The sequence below is a fragment of the Emydura macquarii genome, unplaced genomic scaffold (assembly GCF_026122565.2).
Source record: "Emydura macquarii macquarii isolate MOO-44397 ecotype Brisbane River unplaced genomic scaffold, CSIRO-AGI_Emac_v2 contig_67, whole genome shotgun sequence".
In the NCBI taxonomy this organism is placed as follows: Eukaryota; Metazoa; Chordata; order Testudines; family Chelidae; genus Emydura; species Emydura macquarii.
In genome coordinates this window covers 11,703,399-11,713,102 of record NW_027130204.1, presented here as the reverse complement: position 1 = coordinate 11,713,102, position 9,704 = coordinate 11,703,399, and the positions used below count along the sequence as shown (strand labels likewise).

The 9,704-nt window shown below is 40.4% G+C and overlaps 1 long non-coding RNA gene across 1 annotated transcript in view; it reads right to left on the bottom strand.

Moving 5' to 3' along the window:
- Positions 1 to 1,027: 1,027 nt before the first annotated feature.
- LOC137143673 (uncharacterized) overlaps positions 1,028 to 9,704 on the bottom strand; it is a 35,899-nt gene continuing 27,222 nt past the window's right edge. The window contains exon 3 of the long non-coding RNA XR_010917236.1: positions 1,028 to 1,254. This is a non-coding gene — a long non-coding RNA (uncharacterized lncRNA). The remainder of the gene's footprint in view (positions 1,255 to 9,704) is intronic.

The window sequence follows — 9,704 nt, the reverse complement described above, 5'->3', positions numbered from 1 at the left end:
GCACACTTCTGAGGGGGGGCGGAAATCAAAATTCTAGTAAAAAAAAGTTATTTACAAGATCAACAGGGGATTGTATTATCAATCAGTTATATTATAGTAAATGTGCTAGGTGCTGTATAGCCCTATAGCAGAACATGCTCAATAAGAAAGGCTTTAGGTGTGTTTAGGTGTGCACTGAACACACCTAAAGCCTTGCTTATTGAATATGTTCTGTGGAAAGCATTTCTAGGCACGATATTAGGGTTCTCTTACTCTTTTTATGAAGTGCTTTGGGATCATTACCTTCCATCTCAGACACCATGGTTATGGGGGTGGTATAAGAACTCAAATAGACTAGAATTAGGACTCTTGTTCCATGGTTCTTCTGTAGGGATGCATTCCTATCAATGCAGAACTACACTAGGATTGCCTTCTAACATCCACACAACATATAGGAACTGAAGAAAACCATATGACCAATACGCAAGAGGGCCATCAGTTGAACTACGGTGCCCCAAACCATACCATGTCTCTTGTTTTTGCAGCTGCATACAGGGAAATTTGATAAAGCTGTTTCAGTAGTCCAAAAGTGTCATCCTAAATAAAGCCCTTAGTTTTTACCATTTAAGAACTCTACTGTGTGCTCAATTTTTTAAATGATGATTCTACCCACTGATGAAGTGTGCAGATATAACCAGCATCCACATGGTTATTACTGAGCATTGTGGGAATTAGTGCTATAGAGCCAATCAAATCTACATACAGTAGACAGTGATCTAACAAGTGACATTTCTCTCCAGCTTAAGCATTTATAAGGCATCTACCCCTTCATATCTAAGCACTGCTTAGATATTTCTGAGTCCGTCTTTTTTTTTTTTTTTTTTTTTTTTTAAAACAGAAGTTGCAATGCTAGTTTTGCTGAATGCATGCGTTTTGACAAGATGCCTCAGATATTCTGTATCTGACCCTTCCTTCCTCCTTGCTCCCCAAAGGAGGGTGGGGGGATTTCACTTTTCCAGAACAGAATGCAAAAATCGAATAGATTGAACATTAAGTACAATTATTGTTAATCATTAAATCAAGCTTTTCAGGCATGCCAACAGAGTGCTCAAAGAAACAAATAAAGATACAGACCATGCCCCGAAGGATTTACAGTTTCAGGCCTCAATCTGCAAGCTGCTGTATCCTCATAGCCACACGCAGCTTGTTGGTATGCAGGCTTGCCCTTGTAGACTGGAGCTTTAATTCAGACATCACACAAAGAAGAATTGAAATCTAGATGGAAGAAACAGGGGAAAAAGAGTGGAGAGAGAGAGGACAATGGTATAATAGTACTACATGGTTAATCATAAAGCCCTGCATACATCCTGACAATTCCATTAAGTTTGCTATAATTTTATATATAAACTTCTTGAAGGGAAAAACAAAAGTTAACTTTCGAAAACAGAAGTTAGCCCTACTTCAGCAAAGCCCTTAAGCATGTGCTTACATTCATTAATATTAAGCAAAACACTTAACCATGTACTTAAGTACCATGGAAATCAATAAATGGCTGTCAAAGTCTTGGTTAGGTCAATGGTATTTGAGAAGGTTTATGGAAGGCACTCCACACATAGGACTGCAAGGGAGAAAGCATAGGGTCTGGACAAGGTGGATTTTAAGGTACAGTTCAGTTTTTATATTCTATGGTATTTTCATAAGCAATTTTTAAATTTAAACTGGATATCCTATAGAAACAGATCCACTGGAGTCAACATGGCTAGGACTATTTACACCAGCTGAAGATCTGCCCTATATAATAGGTTGAAACTAGATACATTCAGACTGGAAAAAGGTCTAAGTTTTTAAACAGTGAGGGTAATTACTGTACCAGAAGTTGTGCTGGATTTTCCATCCCTGGCAATTTTAAAACCAACATAGGACATTTTTTCTAAAAAGGTATGCTCTAGAATTATTTTGAGGACATTTATGGTCTGTGTTATACAGGAAGTCAGACTAGATGATCACAATGGTCCCTTCTGGCCTTGGAACACATTTTGCTATAATATCCATGGAATATTCAAAACTATTCTGCTTGGGTTTTTACTTTTAGAACAATGGCTTGTTACAATTCTCGTAGGAGTCAGCAGGCTCCCCTAAGCCAGGTATGGTGAATAAATGGGAACAGTTTAAGGTTTCCAACCTGTGTGATAAATAACACTGAATTAATAACTCAGACAGAAATGCAATGGTTATCTTATTCTTCTGCTTCAGGGGGAAGTAGTGAGGTAGCAGATTGCCATGAAAATGCAATTTATTTTTCTTGCAAAAGTCATTATGACCCATAAGAACAAACAAACCAATCTGAAAACCTAAAAATGAGCAACAAGTTCACTGAGATGACAATCTGGAGCCCAGGGTGCTAGGCAAAAGCAAAAGGTGATGATGAAATCTGGATTGGGCTCACACCATGCTTTCAGTCTTGAGGGTTTAAAAACATTCCTTTAATATTACAAAAATTCAGTGCTTAGGTGCAACCCTGGCAAGCTGGGAGAAAAAAATGTACACAGAATTATTCTGATTTGATTTATAGTGCTTTTTCCTATTGGAAAACTTTACCGTGAGAAGCTTGCCAAGGTCAGTGCTTCTGTTTTCAGATTTCGTTATGAAAAAGGAGGAATCAAGCTATATTTTCAATTTTAAAGACTTTGGCACTATGCCAGCCAGTAGGCATTCAAGAGGCATTCTACAATTCATTCAAGTATAACAAAGTTTTGTTAAGGTATGCTAGCTGAGTCTATGCTAGGCTGTGTTAATAAGTAATGTTCCATTAAATCGGCCCGTCATGTTAAAGAACAATCTACGTGTTCCGTACACCCTTGTAACAATAATACTTGACAATAATTATAGTGACACCTAACTGTAGGTGGTCCAGTTAGCATGAATAGCACAATATTTCTTTTTTTTAAAATAGATGCTTGATCAATCTTGGGAGAGCATTTTACTGAGGCTTGAAAGAGATCATGATAGGCAAAAATCTCATCTGTTTTCAGTGCTCTTTTAAAATGATTGTTCAAGAGAATGCCAATTCCTGCATATAGCTATACACACACACACACACACACACACAGCGCCCATATATGGAAAGAACTGCAGAGGCAAAATGCTCAGCCCAGTGGGAAAATGGAATGTGGGGTCATGCTTTGTAATGAATGTACGTGGTTGTTTTTGAAACACAGTCAATAAACGAGGGAGCTGTGTTAAATCCTCCTGTCTTCAGATGCAGGGGTGGTTGCTCTGAAGCTAAGATTTTAGCAGTATGGGATTGCAAATCAGCCTGGGGATTTTCAAAAAGGGAATTAGGCACCCAAATCCCACTGAAGTTCAGAGGAAGCAGGGGTCTAATCACCCTGTGATGCCTTCGAAGTTCTCAGCCCAAATTCTTAGGACAGCCATGTTATTTGTGCAGTCAGTCGGCTAAATTCTTCTCTGGTGTAACTGGTTTCAGTGGAGTTACACCAGCAAAAGAATTCGGCTCAGCGTTTAACTGGTGATGCCTATGGTCCTGATCACATCTTCCAGTAGATCTATACACAGAGGGGACCTCCTGCATGGACATCTTGGTCCATTTTGGCTTTCAGCCATGTAGGACAGCTGCTTAAGAGGCACTACTACTAGAGGCTTCTGAAAGGTGCCAAGAGACAGTGCCACCAGGAAAAAATACCACAAGGGGCTGGAGTGAATAGTGGGGGACTCAGGAACCAGTGCAGCTCCTAGGGGGAACCATAGATTGAGTACAGAAGCCCTTTTAGATTCCATGTTTTTTGGGGGGGTGAGGGGTGAACCTTCCGTGCCCAGGGTAGCCACCTGAAAATGCCAAGGTCAGGGCAGGCTGCAAAAGGAGAGCAGATTCTCCCAGCACTGGTGGGTGACACTGAAGTCAGGCTTCCCAACCAACTACAAACAGGGCTTCTGATTCCCCACACCGGTTATCAAGCCAGTACACAAATACACACAGCCCCCTTTACTCCATTCAGTCTTTGGCTCCCAATCAGCCACTAGGTCCAATAAAGAGACCAGTTATTTAAACTCTATGCTCTTTACCCAAAAGGTTCCTCCTGACTCCAAAGGGTCAGCCACAGTACCAGATCAATACAAGTTTAGATCTTACCCAAAATACCACGCTGCCAGCCAATCCTTCAGTAACTAAAAGGTTTATTATAAAAAGAAAGAAACGAACTGTAAGAGAAATGTTAAAGGATTAAAGCAATCGGATATATATGGACTTTCGAATCATTTATATGTATCAGGTTTCTAGAAGAATTGTGGAGTTTGCAGGCTTGTGTAGTCCCTCTGGTATACATCCAGTATGTGGATAGGTCTCAGTCCTTTATAACTGAAGCTGTGAAACAGAGGAGTTGATTCAGAGGGAGATAGGTGGCTGAAAGCTGAACAGGATTGAAGACAAAATGGATCCCAGGCACCTGACTTATGTCCTCTGGTTTTTTTCCATGCTGCTTGTCAATTTTTACAGGAACCAAAATGGAGTCCAGAGTCACATGAGTAAGTCCTGGTGACTCATCAGGTATATCCCAAGCTTCTCTCCCTGGGTCCCTTGCATCTGTGAATGTCTTAATGGGCCATTAAGCAGGCCATCCCTGCAGCCATCCTGTCTGGAGCATTACCCAGACACAGCACAATTTGAAATACAGATATATCAACCATATCCATGGACTTCCATTACAAACAACATATGAACATCTTACTTAGCACATTATAGCCTTTCCAACAGTACCTGACATGGCATATCTCACATGAATTACTATGATTTTGACATATTGATGTTGAATAATATAATAAATGCCCTTCCCTCCAATCCAGCCAGCGTGACAGGGAGGAAGGATTATTCTAGCAGAAATATTCAGAGGAAACCTTGAACCTGATCTGTATGGGTGCTCTGCTGATCTGTGCAGATGGATCCCTGTCTTCATTGACACTCTGCATGAACACAGGAATTGGCCAACATGGACAAAAATTGCAGAATTGGAGTCTTTTGTGAGGGGAACCAAGTTTTCCTCCAGCATAACCTTCTCCTGCAGGTTTTCAGTCTATGCATCTATGTGAGTGAAACCCTGGCCCTATTGAAAGCCATGGTAGTTCTACCATGGATTTCAGTGAGGCCAGGATTTTACAAGACAATGTCAGTATTTCTGTTATATTTCCCTGGTTGCCCAGGACGGGGTTTATCTATCATAACACTGAACGCTTATTAATTTGCTCCACCCATTCACAGCCCAGGAATGAATTTGTGTAACCCTGGTTTAAATCAGTTGGCACTTTCCATTTCAGAGAAGGAATTAAAGCTGTATTGTGGCCAGTTCCAGACGCTCTGTCCTCTTCTTAAATTAATCCTGTAACTAAAATTGGCTGTGTTGTTTGTTTAATGAAATCTTGTATTCCAGAGTCAATAAATGTGAGCATGCTGCTTTTAGCATTTTCTGAAATCCAAAACAGCTGACTTATTCATGTCATTCATGCCATTTTGAAAACTTGGTCATGCTACCCATGTGGAGTGTCTGAAAAGTTACACAAAGAAAGGTTTCCTCATTGGTAAAACAACCCCCCACCCACCAAAAAAAACCAAAAAAAACCAAAAACAAAAACAAAAAACCAACTAACTCAGAAGTCGAGCAATAATCTCTCTCTGCCGCACTCATTTTAAAAAAAGTTATGACTGGTCACCTTAATATGGAATCTAACTATTGCATGGACTTTTTATAGCAGGTTTTTCCTTCCACATCCCAGATAAAGTCAACACAGATTGTTATTAATTACCTTGCATGGATAAGAAATAACTTTTGAAAATTCAGACTTGAAATTCTTTCATACATGAATTTATAGGCAGATCCTCACGTGGTGTAAATCAGCATACTACAAACTGACTTCAATGGTGCTATTACCCAAGTGCTGGGTACTGTACAAGCACGGACTACAGGAAAACCAATTTACATCAGCTGAGGATCTGCCCCTTAAAGTCTGCACATTATGGTTATTTGTTGCTAAACCTCTGCATACATCAGATCTTGAGAAACCTTGCCACCATAAATTTCTATATGCTGACGTTGTTGCTGTACCTTACAAAGCAGGAAAAGGGGAATTAGAAAATAAACACGTTTATTTTTATTTAGATTTTATTATCCTTCCCATTAAACCTTGGCTCAGGAATAGCTTTTTTTTTTTTTAATGTGACTGTCTCCGAGAAATTGTCTGCAGATTCAAGGTCAAGATTGAGTCTACATACAAAGGCCCACACAGTGTTAGATTAGTTTCAAGTGATGAAATGTCTCAAGATGTGTAGCTGCTCATACTCTATATCTAATTACTGGTGAACCTGAAAAGGTTTGGGGGTTCAATACAAATGGGCACCCTAAATTTCTAAGCTCCAACCAATTTGCCTCCTTGACTCTGAAGAACTCGCCTAGAATCTTTGAACAACAGGCCTTTTTGTAAGATTCACTTCAAATTTCCTACTCTGGTCAGGTTGGAAATATGGACCAAATACAAGAAAACATCCAAAATTTTAAAAGGGTTAGTTTTGGAGAATCTTACTCACAAATGAGCACTACTTTACTGCTTATGGAGTCTTACTGAAGTCAATAGGATTACTTGTGGAGTAAGGATGCTATTCAAGCCCAGTAAGTGTAGCAGAATCTGACCTCGTAAGACTCAGTTTCTCATTAAAAGTTTGGACTGGTCCAACAACAAGAACAAACAAGAGTCAAATCTCCATGGGAGAACACAGTTTGCATTCTCTTGTCTGCACACAGGACTTCTGTTTCTCTGCACACAGGGTCGGATCTACACTACAGACTTTGGCTGACACAGTTATGTAGGTCAGGGGCATGACCAGGTGTGCCAGCAAAAGCCCCTGGTGCAGTACTTACTTATGCCAAAACAGCTTATTTCACTACAGGAGATGGGGAAGGGGGCTAGAATAAGCTATACTGGGAAAAGCACAGCTTTTGCCAGCATAAGCTGCATCAACACTAGATGTGCTATGCTGGTGTAGTATACTAGTATAGCTATACTGGCAAATGCTTTTAGTGTAGTCCTACCCATCGATGAAGTACACAGACAGACATCTTGCTTTCATAGCTATATGTACACAAGAAAATCTGAAAAGAATGTAGGGCCAGATTCTGCCACCTTTACTCATTTTGCACATTTACTTTTTATTGTATGGCATAGGACTGGCAAAGTGCATCCCAGAATAGACAGGCATGGTGGACCCTTGTTTGTACCCTAAGCGATGTGTGATGGCACGGAAGGATTCAAAAGAACCGATAGGCCCTTCAGCCACGGTCACTCTCCTTTAGTTACTGTGGCTCTGTTTCAGCTCTGCAATCTCACTGTTGATCAAGAGAAGCCACTTTTAAAAATATTTACTCAAGAAAATAGAAGCTGCTGAGAAAAAAAGAAACATCTATCACTCACTTGTATATTTCCCCCAGAACTGTGTGACTCCATCCCAGGTAATTAGGTATAAAACAATAGAGGCTGCTCATCTGACTGAAGTGTGAAAACATATTTACATTGCATAGTTGGGGGTGATTAGCTCTTTGAACATAAACAGGAGATGAAGAATGACAGGCAGAAACAACGTCAGCTTTTAAAAACAGAAGTAGTGTTTCATCAACACGAAGACTTAATTTTTTAGGTTATTTTGTACACGATATAAACTGTATTTGATAGCAATTCATTTCTTTGTTTCCTATTGAGTAGAAGATGGTCTCATTTAAAGTCAAATGATAGTTAGTGTAGACAGGACCTCTAAGTATTTCTTTATTCGAGAATTAAGTTACAACACCGGCTTTCCCTTGACAGTGTTGAAATATGTACTCCAGATCCATGCTTCAGCCTTGGACATGATTCTGACCTGAAGGATGGGTTGGCCGGCCAGCCTCCCCATTGAAGACCCTGGAGCTGGAATAAGAGTTGTAGGCCACTGCTATGATTTCATAATATTGCTTACGGGAAGAAGAGGCAAACCTATTCCCGGAATATTTCTACACCACATTTAGAGATTGAAGAGGTTGGTGTAAGCACCTATATTTTGGAAGTTTATCTAATGCAAACCAGAACTTCCTAACTCATCCTATCTGGTCTTCTAGATAAATTGTCAATGGCTAGTGGGGTGTATCCTTTCAAGATAGGAAGAAACACAGTACAACAACTGCTCAGCCTGGCCACTGACTGACAGGATGAAGCATCACATGTCAGTAGGGTAAAGAACTTACTAAAACTGATTCTGACTACTTAGCCTTTTTGCATTCTGCCACACAGAACGTTCCAACCATGGTTACCCCCATGCAGTCCCCCAGCTGTATGCTTGCACTCAGAACCTCTCATTTCCGCATTTCAGAGAGAGCAGGCCCACTGTTAGCAAAAGCACTTCTCCTGGATTGCAAATAGCTGCAACAGCCAATGTTCAGCAGCTCCTGTGGATTATTTTAGAACAGAATTTATTTTCCAAATCAATAGAGCCTCAACTGCCTTTGATGGAGCTACACCAGCTGAGGAACTGATCCTACATGAGAGGAGAAAGATCTCACTTGAGATTTTTTTCCTAGTTGCATCTCTGTGTATGGGATTTCTCGTGTCTGAGAAGGGACTAAAAAGGCATATAGACATGCCCTAAGAATGCCTGATGCAAGTGTATGTTGTCACTTAGCACATTAGTATAACCTACAATACGTAGAGATCTTTAACCTAAAGTTAGGTATACATTTGCAGTCATCTTGGCGAGCAGGGTGTGTGGGGGAGAGGGAGCATGGATTCAAATGGATGGAATTTGCTGCTAATCCCAAAAATTCTGTCTTCTGCTTCCCTTTCAATCCTTGTCTCCCCAAATAGCTAATTCTCCCTGCTAAAATAGCTTAAAAACAGTACAGTCACAAGACAGTATTTTCCCTCACCTGAAATTCACTTTAAAACAATACACAGCATGTAATGGGATTTATGTTCTATTATGAAATAACGTTCTATGCTTGGCAGTGGATATGGGGCAATGTACTAGAAAGCAAAAATGTAACTGTTCCCTTGACTTGTTTAGTCCCCTTAAACTTCTCCCCTCGTCACACATTACAAAGTGATTCAATTCAAAAGCTTCACACTCAGTTAGAAAATCTGACTTCCATTTATTTAGCTTGGGTGCATTTGCATACGAGCATTAGTGAAAACTGGTCAGGTGATGGGGACCAGCCCACCTGTACTTCTGCTAGAAACCCTCTGACAGATGATGAAATAGCAATTCCCTGCTGCTTGTCACCATTTCAAATGCCAAATGTTGCAAGGAACATGCTTCCCTACAGAGGAAATAGGAGATCAAGCTACCTCCCCAAATATCGATTACAGCAAAGCCCCATCCTTTTGGGCTAGCTTCAAGAACAAATTTAGGTATAAATCAGGAATACTTCCTTTGAAGTCAGTGGAGTTACCAACTGGGGCAAGTGGGAGCTGACAGAGTACATTGTGCCACCCCTACATTGTCCACAACACAGTCCAACACATCAAGAGGCATTGGGTGGCCTTATCCATGTGGAAGCTTTCAGGAAACTCTTACCATTGCTTTTGCACCAATAGAGTTCCACCAGGAGCCCTAGTGTAAATTCATCAGCTGGCATTTTTATCATTATGCTGACAACCTTCAGACCAAATCTGAATGTCAGAGTGGTAAAACTACCAGC